This window comes from Alligator sinensis, unplaced genomic scaffold (genome assembly GCF_000455745.1).
Source record: "Alligator sinensis unplaced genomic scaffold, ASM45574v1 scaffold297_1, whole genome shotgun sequence".
Lineage (NCBI taxonomy): Eukaryota > Metazoa > Chordata > Crocodylia > Alligatoridae > Alligator > Alligator sinensis.
The window spans coordinates 874,117-891,616 of record NW_005841848.1 but is presented as its reverse complement, the minus strand read 5'-3'; the positions used below and the strand labels follow the sequence as shown (position 1 = coordinate 891,616).

Genomic DNA, 17,500 nt, shown 5'->3' with positions numbered 1-17,500 from the left:
AAATATCTACCAGCAAATACTGTGTAGATAGCATGTGGGGTTGAAGAATTGGAAGCCCTGTAATGGGTTGGTAAGGTTAAGATGGGAAGTGGATACAAGCTTTGAAGACTTCCCATCAAGGTCACCATGTCAGCAGTATCCTCCCATATGAAGCTAGGCAAATCTAAATCGGTGACTTCTCTAGCACAACAGTGCTGGAATAAGTGGTGATCTTTCAAGTAACCAAGTCCCAGACTATTTAGAGCAGTGGTTCTTAAGCAGCGTGCCATTGGACTCTTTCAGAGGTGTCATGGTGTATGCACCCTGGCCACAGTGGCGAGGTGGAACTCCCCTGGGTACCTCTGTTTCAGGGAGGAGTGTGGAGAAGCCACACTGGTAAGGACTGCAAGGGTGGGTGCTCCTGCCTGTTTGAGCTTTATCTGGCTATGCAAGAGGTATGTTGGGCATCATTTGGCTGCCAGGGCAGCAGCTGCCTGGTTGAGATGCACTAAGGTAAGCTGGAACAGCACAACGGTGGTTCTCAACCAGGTGATACAGAATTGAAAGTTATAAAGGCTTTGGTGCTAATGTATACAGGTACTCCTCACTTAACAACCTACCTGTTTAATGACCGCATGGACTTACGACCAGCTCTCCGTAGTCGTAGAGCTGGTCGGCAGTGCGGCGTCTCAGCAGCGCGGCAGCGCGGTGTCTCAGCGTTAAGCTGAGGGGGACATGGAGCTGAGCCCGGCACCCTCCAGCCGGCTCTGCGAACCCCTGAGGGGGGAGAAGCATCCACCCGGAGGGCAGCGGCCAGGACTCACCGCCATGGCCAGTGCCTTCCCGTCCCCGGCTGTTTCCCTGGGGGCCGACTGCGGTCAGTAAGGGGCGGCTCCTCGCTTATCGACCAATTCGCTTAACGACCGAGTCATAGGAACGGAACTCGGCCGTTAAGTGAGGAGTGCCTGTAGTGTTATGTTGAACATGTTACAGCAATTTAATACTGAAATGAAAAAGGCAGAAATAACTAGTAAAAACTACATGAGAGGGACAATGTTCCACCCTTTTCACCAGGGATAGATGAAGAAAAGAACTCTTGGTCACAGCTAGACAAGATCTAAATTACATGTTTGTTATGAAGGTGTTGACCTTAGTGTGGGTACCAATATCATTTATATTAACTACTCCATGTGGAATACTTGAAAGAACCCACTAAAAGCGATCACCTCCAGCAGGGCTTCAGTGAGACTCTTGACCTCCCTGATGATTTTGACATGATTGACGACTGGGAGAGTCTCAAGAAAGGCATCCATGAGACAGGTGAAGAATCTCTAGGGTTTTCCACAAGGAAACATCCTGTTGGTAAGGATTTGGTTTGACTTGTTTGGTAAGAATGATGGGGAAAGAAAAGCCCTCATTGACAGAAAAAGGAGAGCCTCAAAGCTTGGTGGAATGACATCAACTTCAAATAGAAGCAAGACTCTTACTGCCCTATTAAAGCTGAGAACTAGAGGAAAATTTGGGAGCAAAAGGACAAGTGGTGGGAGGATAAAGCAAAAAAGGTTCAAAAGTTTGCTGACAGCCATGACATCCATAGTTTCTTTTGTGCAATCAAAGCTATGTGCACAAATGGTATAGCTTGGAGCAATCCCAGCTGGGTCCTGAATGGCTACAGGGCTCAGGGAGTGGGGCTCAGGGGCTTGGGAGTGCAGGTGGTTTTTTCCTCAGTCCTTCTGGTTATGGGTCACGGGCTGAAGAAAGAGACAAATTGAGGCAGTAAACAGAAGACTGTGGTACTGGTGCCATTGTGAAGGCTTTGGCTTCCATGACCACAGTCCACTGTTTGGAGAGAGAGGCAGTGGTCTATTGGGAAGAGATGGCCTCCACCTCACTTCACTGGGGATGAAGCTCTTCTCAGAATGGCTGACCTGGGCTTTAAACTAAGTTTGCTGGGGGATGGGTGGACAACCACCAGAGACCAAGCATCAACTGCAAAATCAGCAGGTTAGGATGCTCAAGGGAACCAACTCCTATCTCATCCCAGGAACAGAGCTTCTCCCTGAGTACAAGGAAGCCTAGGGCCTCTAATGGCATACTTACTTGCCTGTACACTAATGCTAGACGTTTGGGGGATAAACAGGAGGAACTGGTCCTTCTGCTAAACAAAAATGACTACGATCTCATAGGGATAATGGAGATCTGGTGGGACTCTTTCTATATACATGGCTATAGCCTGTACAGGAGAGATTATGCTGAAAAAAGGGGTGGGGGTGTAGCTCTCTCAGTGAAGGAGAGCTACACATCCCTACAAGCTGAGATTGGCACCCAAGGAGGACAACTGGAGACCCTTTGGATTAGAATATGAGGGGAACGTAGCAAAGGGGATACAATGGTAGGAGTCTACTACATACCTCCTGTGACAGCTGAAAATTATGTCTGTGTGATAAACGTGCTTGCTGAAGGCTCTATGAAGATTAGACCAAGTGTTTTTCTGTCATTTGTTCAGATATTAAGCTATATGTTGTTGTTAAGAGACTAATTAAAGTCTAAGATGCAGTGAGGCCTTGTATGTAGTATAAGGTCTAGTAAATTTAGCAAAGCCTTATAGAAGTGATGGTAGGCCCTGTGGTGTAGTTAAAATTAACCTTATCAGAAGAATGCAAGGCTTGTACTGCTATTGGTCAGTCTAAGTACAGTTGAAGTAAAAAGAATCTGAATGGCTGTAAGTTATCAGCATAGCTCAGAAGTTATAAATTGGCTGGCACATCCGGAAATCATTTAGAAGGAAGATACAGCTCTGTGAAAAGAACTACTAATTAGCTGTTAACCTGGATCAGTGGGCCCATGGATCTCGAGGAGCCCTAGGACTGAATACCAGGGTCCTTCCCGGTACCCCTCGGACAGCACTGACTGCAGATGCCTGACTTCACTGAGCTTTGTGGAAAGAGGAACTTGCTGTACATCAGTGGTGACTGCCGATAAGTTGCTGACATGAATTATTATTGTCTGTCATTATCTGTCTTAGTATACTATGCATAGTTGTGTTTTCGTTAAGTCAATAAACCTTTCTTACCTTTCTACCCTCGACCATACTCTCAATCCCGAACCCTCCGCAGGTGGCTGGGACACCTCCCACTCAGAAACAAGAGCTTGACCAAGAATTCACCAGGGAACTGGCTGAGGCTGCATGCTCTCAGTGCATAGTTGTCATGGGAGACTTCAACTACCCGGACATCTCATGGGAAGAGCACTTGGCCAAATCCAGTTGGTCTCAAAGCTTCCTCACATGCATGGATGAGCACTGCTCATCTCGAGAAGTTTATGGGCTGACAAGAAGTAAGGCGCTGGTGGACCTGATACTGTCCAAAGAGGATGATCTAATCAGTGACCAAAGAATTGAAGGGAAGATGAGTGACAGTGACCATGAGTTGATCACTTTCACTGTCCATCACAAGGTTGGCAAGTCAGCCAGCAATGCAGCAGTCCTCGACTTTAGGAAAGTTGACTTTCATAAGCTCAGGAGGCTTGTTCTTGAGGCCCTGAGAGGGCATGATTTCACAGGGAGGGGAGTTCATGATGAGTGGTTGCTCCTTAAAGAAGTGATCCTAGAAGCACAAGGGGAGTCCATCCCAACACGTAGGAAAGGTGGTAAAAGGGCTCAACAACCCCCTTGGCTCAACAGGGAATTCATGGACCTCCTACATCTAAAAAGAGAGGCTTATAAAGGATAGACGACTGGAAACACCACTAAGGAGGAGTATCCTGCATTGGTCCACACCTGCAGGGAGCAAACTAGGAAAGCCAAGGCTGCAACTGAACTCCAACTGGCTACGCAAATCAAGGACAATAAAAAGTCTTTCAGATATGTGGGAAGTCAAAAGAAAAACAAGGACAACATTTGACCCCTGCTAAACCAGCTGGGGCAGCTGACTACCAACACCCAGGAAAAAGCCAATCTGCTCAGTGCATCAGTTTTTCACCAGCCCAAAGGGACCACCCTGCCTACTATGATGCGGGATGACCAGGGCGAGGGTGAATATTGTCGGGACCGAGGGCGGTCTAAGGCTATGGCCAGTAGCCCGGACCGTCAGGTGGGGTTTTTCCACAACGGAGTAGAGTTAGGCACGGAGGCGTATTGGTTTTACAAAGAAAGCTTTACTTACACTGCCGATGGTCACTTGCTTGAGTTGCAGTTGCACACAAACAAACACAAGTGAGATCTCTTCTGAACCGCACCAAACCGAGATGAGTCGTCGATGTACGACTCCACGAGCACTTCACACGGGGGATACATCAAATTCACACTATGACGGGGAGTGGCTAAGAGCTGATCAGGCCTCTCTGTCCTCCTCCAAGACACACGCGGAGTTTGCTAGGCTCCACAGCGCGCTCAGAGTTCCCCACGAGATGGTTGTGGAGTCCTTGAACTTGGGCGGAAACTGCTCTAACCTTTTATACGGCTAGCGAGCCAATTGCTAGCCACCACGTAGGAATAATTTAGAATTGACCAATAGTGGGACACTAATTTGCATGCGTGTGGCGGGAACTCTTTTGCACCAGGGTTTTCTCTCTGCAGCTGAGAAATCCACTGTGCAAAGAAAGTTCCATGTGGCGGGAAAATTCCAATGTGCCGAGGCACTAAAAATCATTGGGCTATGACAAGTATATGTCCACCTTTGGCGTGGATCGTGTGAGGGAGCATCTTGAGAGGCTGGATAGGGCCGGATAGGTTGCACCCAAGAGTGCTAAAGAAACTGGCAGACATCATAGCACAGCCACTGGCAAGGATATTCGAGAACTTGTGGCACTCCAGGCAAAGTACCTGAAGATTGGAAGAAGGCCAGTATGGTGCCCATCTTTGAGAAGGGAGGAAAGAAGGCCCAGGAAACTACAGGCCAATCTGTTTGACCTCAATCCCTGGGAAGGTTTTGGAAAAAAAGTTATCAAAGAAACCATTCTTTACAGGTTAACAGAAGGCAACGTTCCAAGGGATAGCCAGCATGGGTTTGTTGTGGGTAGGTCTTGCCTGACCACTCTCATTTCCTTCTATGACCAGGTGACATATCACCTGGACAAAAGGGAAGAGGTTGATATCATATATTTGGACTTTTAAAACAGACTTTTAAAACAGTTTGCTGATGACACCAAACTTTGGGGAAGAGTGTCCACATCTGAGGATAGATTGGTGATCCAGGCCAACCTTGATAGGCTTGAAAGGTGGGTGGGTGAAAACCTGATGGCATGCTATATAGAGAAATGCAAAGTGCTCCATCTTGTGGGGAGGGAGGGACACCCTGCATCACACTTCTAGGTTCAGCAATGCTACGCTTGCTAGCACCATGACCATGTAGACTTGGGGGTCATGATTGACCACAAGATGAACATGTGCCACCAATGCAATACCGCAGCTGGCAAAGCAGACAAAACTCTGGCTTGCATCTACCGATGCATCTCAAGCAAGACCCAGCAGGTTATCATCATCCCGCTGTACTCAGCCTTGGTGAGGCCGCAGCTGGAGTACGGTATCCAATTCTAGGCTTCACAGTTTACAAAGGATGTGGAGAAGCTTGAAAGAGTCCAGAGGAGAGCCACGTGCATGGTCAGAGGGTAAGAGAGCAGGCCTTATGAAGAGAAGCTGCAAGCTATACAACTCTTCAGCCTGGAGAAGCACAGGCTCAGGGGTGACTTGGTGGCCGCCTCTAAATACATAAGGGGTGTGCATCAGGATCTGGGGGAATGTCTGTTTACCAGAACACCCCAGGGGATGACAAGGTCCAATGGTCACAAACTCCTGCAAGACCATTTTAGGCTGGACATAAGGAAAAACTTCTTTACTATCCAAGCCCCCATGGCCTGGAACAGACTCCTTCCCAGAGGTGGTGCATGCACCTACTCCGGACACTTTAAAGAAACATTTCGATGCTTATCTTGCTGGGATCCTTTGACCCTAGCTGATTTCCCACGCCTTGGGCAGGGGGCTCGTCCTAATGATCTTACAAGGTCCCTTCCAGCCCTAATGTCTGTAAAATCTGGCTATAAGCCAAGAACACATCTCTGAGACTGAAGGATGGAACAACACTCCTTAAGGGAAGCTTCTACCATCAACACACAATGGCAGGAACTTTTTCAAGAGCTCCTGAACTAAGATTCTAAGGTTGAAGACAATGTCATCAAAGCATTCCACAACACTCTATTAAAGACTGTCTTATAGATCCACCAACTTATCATGAGACCTTGAAAGCCATTAAACAGATGAAAAACAAAAAGCTTTTGGTCATGATGGCATACCAGCTGAAATTTTTAGGTAAAGTGAGAAAAAACTCTTTCACCAACTATATGATGTTATTATGAAAACCTGGAAACATGAACAGATTCCTAATGACTTCAGAGATTCCAGAATTGTTAACTAATTCAAGGGGAATGAATGAGAAAATTGCATTTCTGTCCTTAGCTGAGAAGATCCTTGCCCACATTCTCTTCAATATTTTCCTCACAGAGGAGATCCTACCTGAAGTCCCAGTGTGGTTTCAGATCACTCAGAGGTACAGTAGATATGAACATTGTTGCTAGACAGCTGCAGAAGTGCTACAAGCAGCACTGAGATCTTTACATGATTGTCATTGACTTGACTAAGGTCTTTGATTTAATGAACAGAGAGGCCTAATAGAAGATCCTGATGAGATTTCGATGCTTACCAAAATTTGTTACCATTGTCAGACTCCTTCGTGACAATATGCTAGCAACCGTCCTAAGCAATGGCTTGCAAATAGACCCCTTCACTACTGGAGCGGGAGTCAAGCAAAGATATGTAACTGGATTGACACTGTCTTCCATCTATATCATGTCTTTTCTGTATCTCACTGCTGATAGACTTCCATCTGGGGTCAGTATTCAGTATCATATGGACACAGATCTGTTTCAACACTAACCAGTTATGTTCCAGATCCAAGATAACCAATACCTCTATTACTGATTTTCAGTATGCCGATTGTTTTGTGTGTGCTCACTCGATTGAAGAGCAGCTTCAAGTCACTCTTGATCATTTCTGTGAAATGTATGAAATGCTTGGATTCAAAATCAACTTCAGGGAAACCAAGATCCTTTACCAGTACACTCCAAACCAACCAAATGCTTTTCCACGCACTACAATTAGAAGGCAATTGTTAGAGAATGTTGAGCATTTCCCTTACCTGAGTGGCCACTTTCCCCCCCACTCTCCTCCCCCCGGCAACACAAAGAAACAAAAAACAAATGTAGATGATTATCTTCAACATTGGATAAAATCTACCTTTGGACATCTCCAAAATTGTGTTCCATGATTAGACCCAAAGTGTACTTCTCATCTACCAGGCTATTGTCTACATGGTTGTATGGGTTTGAAACTTGAACATATCAGAAAAACCTGAAATATGTGGGTTGTTATCATCAGCAATGTCCTTGGGAAATCCTCCATATCAATAGGAAGGACAGAAGAATGAATGCCAATGTCCTGGTTCAAGCAAACACTACCAGCATTGAAGCTATGTTTATATGTTACCAGCTCCATTAGACAGGGCATATTATAGGGGTGCCTGATGACCGGCTCCCAAAGTAAGTCCTATACTCCCAACCTGCTGATGTTGACCACTCTAGAGGTGAACAAAAGAAGAGATTCAAGGACACCTTGAAGGCCAATCTGAAGAAGTGCCTTATTGATACAGAACCTGGAAGACTCAAATACTTAATTGTCCCCAGTGCTGCTGTGATGTACACACATCAGTTATTTTGAAAACAACTTGTCTCACTGTAGACGAGAGAGACAAAGGAAAGAGCTGTGACCTGCTCTCAGTAGGATCTGTTCAGTTTGAGGAGGAAGATTTGCCACATCTGCAGTCTTGCATGCAGATCTCGGATTGGACCCAGTCATCTGCAGACTCACCAAAAACTTCTTTATTTGCTAGAAAACTGTAATCATCATCATATCAAGGGACTGCTGCTGATGAGCACTGGTACCAATATCATCTCTAGTAACAGCTCCAGGTGTTTGTCCAAATACATGACATTCATATAATTGTTTTCAAAGTTAACATCTAGCCAGGTAGCTCCAATTCAAGCACCAAGTTCTCATGCAGAGCTGATTTTTCTGTAAACTGCTGGGCTATATGATAAATCAACTTAACATTTTTTCCTTGACTGTACTGCTTGCATTTTCCCATTACACCATCTCTTCCTGTGTACCTTAAATATTCTGATCCCCTAAACAATTTTAAACCATTGCTGTTTTAAGATAATTTTAAAGAGAAATGTCTCCTCCCCTCCCCCCCCATTGCAAGTGATTTCCCTGGTCTTGGAAAGGGTTTTAAGAATTTGTCAAAAAGATTTCTAAGCTTCTGTATTATGCTCTGTAAAAAGAGGGTGCCCCTACACGTGCCATTAACATGACTGAATATGCTTCAGTGCAGTTTGCTTTGGAGTAAACTAATTCAAATGTCTCTGTCTACACGTGCATTTGAGCACAGTTATTTACTCTGCTGTCAGGTAGTCCTGTCAGACACAAGTACTACCTGACAGTGCAGTAAATTAGTCTATATGAGCCTAGTTGCAGTACACGCAAATTAGTCTACTTTGCAGTAAAGCACATGTATTGACACACCCAGTATGTGGCAGTATAGGACAAAAGATTTTATCAACAAGTATTTGCCCTTACCTTACAATTTATTTGTAGCTTTATCAGCTGCACAATTATTTATGTTGCATGAAGATCATACTGATCAAATTAAATCACATTACCTTATCATATATTCTATGCGCTACACTTTACATATGCTTATGAAGTTAGTGGGTAGGGGAATGTGTGCTCTGGAATATACTTTCCACTATCTTCTATCCCATAGATCACCTGTAAAATTCAAGTACTTCATGGATGGGAGTGAAACTTAAGTACACTTTTCTGTTTTCTATACAACATGGACTGCAAAACTTCAGTGAGATCTTGTGAGCTTTTCTGAGCTGTGAAGTGGGATAAAGCTATGAAAGAGGCAGAGAAATACTGTAAACACATGCTCTCCTGCTGCTTTTCCTTCTACTTTTGAGGTTAAGGTAGCAATAATTCTCTTTTCTATTGTTGTTGTTTGTTATATTACAGAGTACATTTCTGAAGAGCTGGATAAAAAAAAATCACCTGTTTTTAATGCTGAGTGCCTTTCACTAGATGTAATGTATGGTTTAAAGAGCTGTTGTCTTTGCTAAGTTGTTGACTGTCACACACATAGTTCTTGATTATTTTAACAGCAGGGCCTAGAGGTTCCAACAGAGATTAGACCCTTGTAGTGCTAGGTCAGTGGTCACCAACCAGTCGATCTTGATCGACTGATCAATCATGGAGCCTTGGACAGTCAATCTCAGTGTGTCAAAGGCTCCACAGTCCTGAGTGGTAGGATCCAAGTGGCTGGGCTGAGCCACACTCACTGCCGCCCGGGCTGGGCTGGGTGAGTGGGGTCAGAGACTGGGAGGCGAGGGAGGGTGGGGCCAAGGGTGGGGCTGGGCAGGGGACGGAGCTGGGTTTGGGCAGTTGGGGCAGGGGGTGTGGTAGATCCTGAGGTGTCACAAAGTAATCTTCACCATAAAACGTTTGGAGACTACTGTGCCAGGTGATGTACAATCCTATCAGAAGAGTTTATATTTTAAATAGGTAAGTCAGACAAGGAGCTGGATGGGAAGCTTGCCTGAAGTCGTACAAGAGACCAGAGCTGAAACTATAAAGTAGATCCTCTGTCTGTCAGTTCAGTGGCCTCGGTTTCAGCCACTTGCATCAAAGGGAACAATGTTATTTAGCTTTCAGTAGCAACAGCAGCAGTTACTTTCTGTCCTCCTTTTTCAGGTTTCCATTTCCTAGATGTAGCAACTATTACCTTGTACTTATTTTGACCCAGTATATCAAGCTGACAAGGGACAAGATGCATTTGTAAGGCTAAATTCCCCATTGCAGTGTTTAGGAGAATACTGATAAATAGAGATAGGTATAGACAGGCAGGGATCCTTTTAGATTTTTACCTTAAAGTGAGAACATTAATTCATAGTTTGCAAAAGGGACTTTAGTTCTTCAAGTGCATACTGATATCCGAGCATTTTTTTTGTTAGTATAGGCTTTGTCATACAAGGTACAGATGCATTGTACATGGAGACATTCAGTTCGCTAACAGAGATGCATTTTCCCATGCACAGCTTAATTTGCATCTGCTATCAAGCAGTATGGTGTGAAAGACCTGGTATATTCCTCTGACACATCTGGTATGTATGGACAGAATTAATTAACATTGGTTTTGCTATAAATGACATGCAATTCCATGACAGCAAAAAGTATTTGTGCCTGATGTCAATCATTCACTGTCTGCTAGTTCAAAAGGCTTCCCTGAAGGAATATGCATTGATCTGCACATACCCAAAATACAGCAAAAACATTGCTATATCCTGGAGATTAAAGTGAAAGTATGTGTGTTTAACACCAAGAGGAAATATTGGAATACAAATTATGCAGTTGCTAAGGTTTACTTTCTTGAGGAAACTTAGGAAAAGTGCTGACCAGCAATTAGGTTGAATCACAGTAGAAATACATTGGTTGAGACTATGAACCCTAAATGATAAAACTAGGAAAAGACTGTAAAGGCAGAATGTAGCTTCCCCCTCCTCCCTGCCCCCTCATTCTGGTTCATCTACTTTGCTACTATTGCCTTGAATGAGAAAAGATTGGAAAAATACTAATAACTCACTTCCTTATTTCCCTCCACTCTTTAGTGCACCTGCTTTGATCACATGGTCTACATGTGATCTGCTTAAGCAGATAGTTGTGAACCCAGAAGTGAGGAGTTTGATCAAGTTTATTGGACATGCTATAAACTAAACAAGAGGGGCAAGTGGGGAGATAGCTACATAACTTAAAGAAGCTGGTGTGCACTTCCAGTTTGAGTAAGAAATTGCTTGTGTAAAGTGGGTGTAAAATGCTATTTGCTTTCTATCCAGTAAATATGTGCATATAAGGTTTAGCATGACAGAGAAATAGGTTGTGGAGGTTCTTGTTTACTGGCTGTTAAGATTGAGAGTATTTATTAGCATAGGCAACTCAGAATGTTCAGAAATTGGTTTGGTTGAGCACAGGTACTTGCATGAACCCAAACTATTCTGAATGTCATAGTATTACAGAACTGAGTTGGAAATATCATGGAAATGAATTGTTTTTTGAACTGTGTTCAGCTTCTTAATGTGAGTCCAAGGTATGATGTGAATTGCAAGGATAAGAAGGTGACTAATAATCTGGGTTTAGATGCTTGATGTTGGGATGGGGGGCAGATGTAAATGATGTGGGAGTTTTCCTCACCCCCAGGTGTGCAAAATATATCTGTATCTCTAGATCTAGAGATATAGATATATCTATATATAGATATTAGGGCTGTGCGAAGCTTCAGGTGCTGATTGGATTCAGAGGAGATTTGGCGGCTGAATCTCTGAATCCAAATCGAATTGGGAGACAAATAAAAAGGTTGAAATCAATTTGAAGTTCTCTGAATCGATTTGGAAAAGATTCGGAGAGCTTTGGAAATTTAGACAGTCCCTACCCGCTGCCTCATGGAGCTGGACCTGGACTCCGTGCTGGTAAGTAGGGCATGGGAGGGGAGCTGGAGGAGGTGGGAGAGAACCATGGGGGAACCCCAGCCAGTTCCCATCCCCCTGCCTACTCCCCAAGCCCCCCTGAGCACTCCCCAACCCCTGCCCGCTGTCCCAGCCATGTCAATGGCTGCCCTGCCCAGCCCCAACATCCCAGGGCTTTAAAGAAAAAGGAAAAAAAAACTCCTGAACTCACTGGCTGTTGCCAAGTGCGGGGGTGATCCCCGCTGCTTCCTATTGTCCCATGCTGCTGCGTGGGCTCTGCCATGAGCTCCCATCCCCTATCCGCTATCCCTGCCCCATCAGTGGCTGCTCTGCCTGGCCCCAGCTCCTGGTTCTTTAAAAAAATAAAAATCCCTGCACTCGCCAGCTGGTGCAGTGGCCCTTGGGGCTCTTGGGGTCTCGTGGCATAGCCCCTCCACGGCAGGAGCCAGTGAGTGCAGGGCTTTAAAAAAATTTTTTTTTAAGAGCTAATGTTGGGGCCGGCTGGGCCAGCCATAGGGGGAGCTGGGAGAGTGGGTGGGGGATGGGGACTCATGGCAGAGCCCCCCACACAGTGTGGAGCAGTGCGGGGCAGCAGGGATATCTCCCCCCCGCCTGGCAGCATCTGATGAGTATGGGGCGCTTTTTTTTTTTTTTAAAGAGTTGGGACACTGGGACTGTGTGGGGCAGCCATTGACGGGGCTGGGAGAGCGGGCAGGGGATGGGGCCTGTTTGATTTGGCCAATTCAGGGGGCGGTCAAATCTCCGAATCAGATTTGGCTGAATTGATTCAGGACAGTCATTTGAATTGGCCAAATCCAAATCCAAAGCAAATACTAGCCACTTTGCACAGGCCTAATAGATAAATATAAAATAAATAAGTATAGTGTTGTGTAAATGTACTGTGTTTTTAGATCGCTGTAGTTGCTTGACATAGTACATAGCGTAACAATTTACACTTAGCCCTCTTTGTTTTTCATTCATACATTAGATAACTTAAGCAAAGGCTGAAGGAAAGTTTGTCCTTACTCTCTGCTCTAGAGGTAGAAGACACTCCTAGAGAAAGCACCAGTTTAAGCAAAAAAGAAAAAAAATAGAAAACTGTTCCTGGTCATAAAGCAACGAGGTAACAGACTTCAAAGAAATGTAAGTAAAATAGCTGTGGATGAGACTGTTTTCTTTATAGTACTGCATGCCATGTAAGAAAAAACAGATTGCCATAATAATGAATGATATTGCTAAAAGATGTGAAATGTGGTTACAAAAATGCCCAGTTTGAAAGTGTGTTCCTTTAAGCTGTCAGCTCAATGGCATTTTTAATTTTTCCTGGATGATTGTACAGTTTCTGTAGCATATTTTTTTCTTTTTTTTTAATGGAATTATGTATTGGCAATGAAAATCAGAAACATTTTTTCACCGCTTTACAACTTTAAAGCTTTAAGTCATTTCTACGAGAGAGAGAGATTTTGTGCTAGTGGGGAGTTTATCAGCCCTCAAGGTAAAAAGCTTATTGGGCACTGTGAAGTAGCAAAAACATTTTCTCTTTTATATTTCTTTGTCTTTGGCTGATCAGTGATGTTAAAATCCTTTCTCTAGTGCTCTCATTGCTGTCACTTTTAGTTATTGTGTGAAATAGGATATTTATTACTGTTTTGTTTCTGTTTTTCCAGTTGAGCACATTCAGTTGAGCAATTATGGAAACACGTGTGTTTATTTTACCTCTGAGTTCAAACTCATATTTGCAAAACAGGAAGTATTCACAAACCAATAGGAAGTAAGCAAAAATCTTTTAATATCATGTATTAATGGCTGGTAAGTCCATGATGCATTAAGACTCCTGGTACTGCTTTAAAAAATTGAAAACACGTTTTCTGGATCTAACCTTAGCCATAGGTTAACCTAGTTAACCCTGTCATTGGAATAATGGCATATAGAAATAAAACCCTTGTTACACTGGAAAAATAAAACAAAGATTGAACGCATGAGGCAGGGACTTTGCCTTTCCATCCCATTTTGTGGCACTTCTTAATCACTGTTATCTTCTGTCCCTTCTTCTTTCTTTATATCTGGCTACTCGCTGAAGATTTGACCCCTAGTTTTGGCTGCAATTCAAGTAGCTGTCTGTAAAATAAATAAATAAATAAAAGAAAAAAAAAGAAAGTTTAAAAAATAATATGCATCTTATTTTGTAGGTGCTGTGTGTGTAGTCAGAAGTGCTTGGGCAGGGTTGCTTCAAAACATATGCAGTCACCCAAATGTAGGTTCCTAGGGGACTTGTTGTCTGAAATGTACATGCTGAATGAATTTACTCACTCACTGAGTTTTGTGGTTGCTTGAGGGTGGGGGGTGTTTGGTGGGAGGGTGGGGTGCCTATTTTGTTTTTTCTCAACATAGGTGCCTAAATTCTGTCTCAATTGTTCTAGGTGTATGGTTTTGTCTCAGTCCCATTTTGAGTGTCATTGTCTTTTTTGTGGCTGTGGACCTTAGTTACCTACCCTGGAAAATTGGATTCATAGAATCATAGAAAATTAGGGTTGGAAGGGACCTCAGGAGGTAATCTAGTCTAACCCCCTGTTTAAAGCAGGACCATCCCCAACAATATCATTCCAGCCAAGGCTTTGTCAAGCTGGGTCTTAAAAACCTCTAAGGATGGAGATGCCACCAACTCTCTAGGTAACCTGGTCCAGTGGTTCAGCACCATCCTAGTGAGAGTTTTTCCTAATATCCAACCTAAACCTCCCTTGCTGCAACTTGAGAGCATTGTTCCTCGTTCTGTTATCTGCCATGACTGAGAACAGCCTAGCTCCATCCTCTTTGGAATCCTCCTTCAGGTATTTGAAGGCTGCTATCCAATCCCCTGTCAGTCTTCTCTTCTCCAGACTAAATATAGATTGTCTCCATATCTCTCCCTCAGGCTTCCTTTCATGGGATTGGGCAGGCTATTTAAAAACATAATATTCCCGGGTGACTTGACTGTACATGTCTCATTTTCTAGGTGCCCCATATTGAAACACCTAGATCCTTGTTTGTGAAAGGATTTAGTTCTCACAACCATTGGTGACACATAGGGGGTGCACACAGGTGCACATGCACCCCCTGAGATTGGTGGTGCACCCCATGAAAGAAGCGCCGCTTGCCACCCCCCCACTGTCAACACTGCCAGCGGCATCTGTGGCTGGTTGCCGATCCCCGCTGGCCTCTGCCGACACTGCCAGTGGCATCTGCGGGTGTGCCAGCCCCTACCCCCCCTGCTGCTGACACCACAGCAGCTGCCTGTGGGAGCTCCCCACTCGCTGCTGCTATGCCCCCATTGCTGCTGCCTGCGGGCAGTCAGTGAGGCCCCCCCAGCCCCCGGGGGTCATGCATTGTTCATACTTACAATTGTGCTTAAAGTAGATTGGAATTGAACATATAAAATACTATAAAAAAGGCAAAGGTTTTGCAAGCTTTAGGTGCTTCAGTTTGAACACTCAAAATTAGTAGAAATCTTTAACAATTGTTGCTGAAGCAATTTAGAGACTTTGGAAAATGGGACAACTAGATCCATTAGAAAGTCATGTAGGCCCTTTTTAGTTTTTTTTACTCTGTACCTCCTGGGTTGAGTCTGTAATATAAGAATAAAATAACTTCTCTCACAGGGTACTAAGAAGATAAATTCATATATGTTTTTGAAGGATTTAGACACTACATTGAGAAGAGGTATAAAGAAGCTGAAAAAGAAATTAATAATCAGTGCAGGGTATACACTGTATACAGTAAATTAGGCCAAAGGTTGCGTAACTAATAACGCGGGTAAAAAGTAAGATCAGACAATAGTGTTACTGACCACTATCCTCCTATATACTGAGGTAGGTTCTCTTGGAAAAATGCATACGATCATTTAATTTATTTCTCAAATGTTGAGTGCTAGACTTTGCAATCTTAATTCTCTTTTAGCTTTAATGTCAATGTAATTGTATTTATGGTGTTTAAATGTATTTGCTTATCTTTGGATTGTATATTAGTCTATTAACTATGCTATGTAAATTATTAATAATATTACAGCAGATTATTATGGAAATAGATTTCAAATGGGTGCTAAAAGGAGCTGTTATTATGGGGTTATTTTAAGCACTTAAAGTTCACTTTAACTTAAATTTTGAAAATTTTGATCAGCATATGTCCAATTTCCATAAAAGAATAAGACAGCCTGCTACTGCACACAGGGATGAATCTAATATTCATTGAAACTGGTAGGAGTTTTCTGTTGAGTTTACAAAGAATGGGATTGGGCTCAGGGAGACTGAGTGATCCTGAAAACGAATAGGTTCTGTTTTGTTGAAACCCTGGGTTCTTTTAGGTATAACATGTTCACTCACTTTTGTATTTTTTCCTTTTCCCTTCGGTAGGAAAAGTCAGACCATTAGGAGATGAGACATGGTATGGCACTCCAGATTTATATATTTCCCCCTATGCTTTCTGAAATGTGTTTTGGAGTTTTTAAATCTCCTTTGTGGGGTGGATCTTGATTTTATTCGTCTGAATATTCTGTTTCATTATTTCTTCCGTTTGTGTCCCCCTTACACCCTTCAAGCATATATTCAAGTCTTAATGGGGTTTGAGTACATGACCTGTCAGAGGCAGTGTTACTGAAATTGGCAAAAAATGTCCTTTTAAATTAATAAACAAAATTATTTTTGGATAGGTAATTTATTTTCTTGATAAGAAAATAAGAACAACTTATTAATGCATTTTCCATATTGCACAACATTAATAAAATAAAATGCCCTTTTTGAATGGCAAATATTCACATTGGTTAGGAAGTGAATGTTGCTAGGTAACTTAGTATTTTTGCTTTTCATTTCTCTAGATTTGAGCGTTTGGTAGAAAAATATATATATTTTTATTTTATAGTGCAGGTTTTCTTAAAAGGAGAAAGTAAATAAGAAAAAAAACATATATCTTCTGTTCTCTACCAGATATTTGAATTGGTTTATATTATAACCATGAAAAGACCTTGGATTTAAACAAAATTTTCTTCTAACTTGAACAAAATGCAGTTTTTAAGTGTAAGTAGCTCACATGTTTTCAGTTTTCCTGAAAAACAGTGACTAGTCCCAAGGTATTGGGGACCCCAGAGTCTCCTTGTGGAGGAGCATGTGTATCGCTGTAGCTGTCTAGCCTTGGTAGTCATTAGGTGTTGGACCAAAGGGTTGACTTTGACTGACTGCCTGGACCAAGCAGGCTGGCTGTTGTATTCAGAGATCTCCTCTCTTCTGAGGGTGGCATGTGCAGTGCCTTCTGTGTATTTTGTGATTGAGGAACAGACTTGTTGCAGGATCTGTTGGCATTACCTGCTGCTGAATGGCCTGGAAAAAAACAGCAATCCAGCTGTTTTTACAGACACTATAAAAGCAGCTAGGTGTGGTGCCTACCGGCTCTGGAGGGCAGCAACAACAACAGCCTTACAAATGTGATGGAAAGTGGACAATGTATCCAGAGTACATTGATCTGAAATGCCTAGAAAGTCTCCATGTTCTCAGTTCTGAAAGTTGCAAATTGAAATGTTTGGGCCATAGCTGAAAAAAAATGGGATGTTAGCAGCAAGATAATATCTTGATTGGAGGTCAGCATGGTGGCTAGTCTATTGGAGATCTAGGGATTGACCTGGCTGTGTTTGAAGATGGAGGAGACTTACTGTAGAGAGCCAGTCAAAGCAGGCATCAGCTCTGGAGAGGACACTTGTCAGCTTGCTGTCAGTAGGTCAGGAGTCAGTTCCTTTGTCTCATTACCCTGTCTTTATCGCATTTTTTTGGCTGTGCAATGAATAACTCTGTCCATGCATTCAATTGTTTTTGCACTGTAAAAGGGAAGGGTTTGTGTTATGACCTGTATTGAGAAGTGCTGATAGCAGTCCCCA

The 17,500-nt window shown here is 43.2% G+C and overlaps 1 protein-coding gene across 1 annotated transcript in view; it reads left to right on the top strand.

The window, feature by feature from the left end:
* The window catches only part of FOXP2 (forkhead box P2), a 665,435-nt gene that overhangs the window by 90,599 nt on the left and 557,336 nt on the right, over positions 1 to 17,500 (top strand). The window contains 1 exon segment of the mRNA XM_025208808.1: positions 12,593 to 12,747. The gene's annotated coding sequence lies outside the window, so the exon portion shown is untranslated.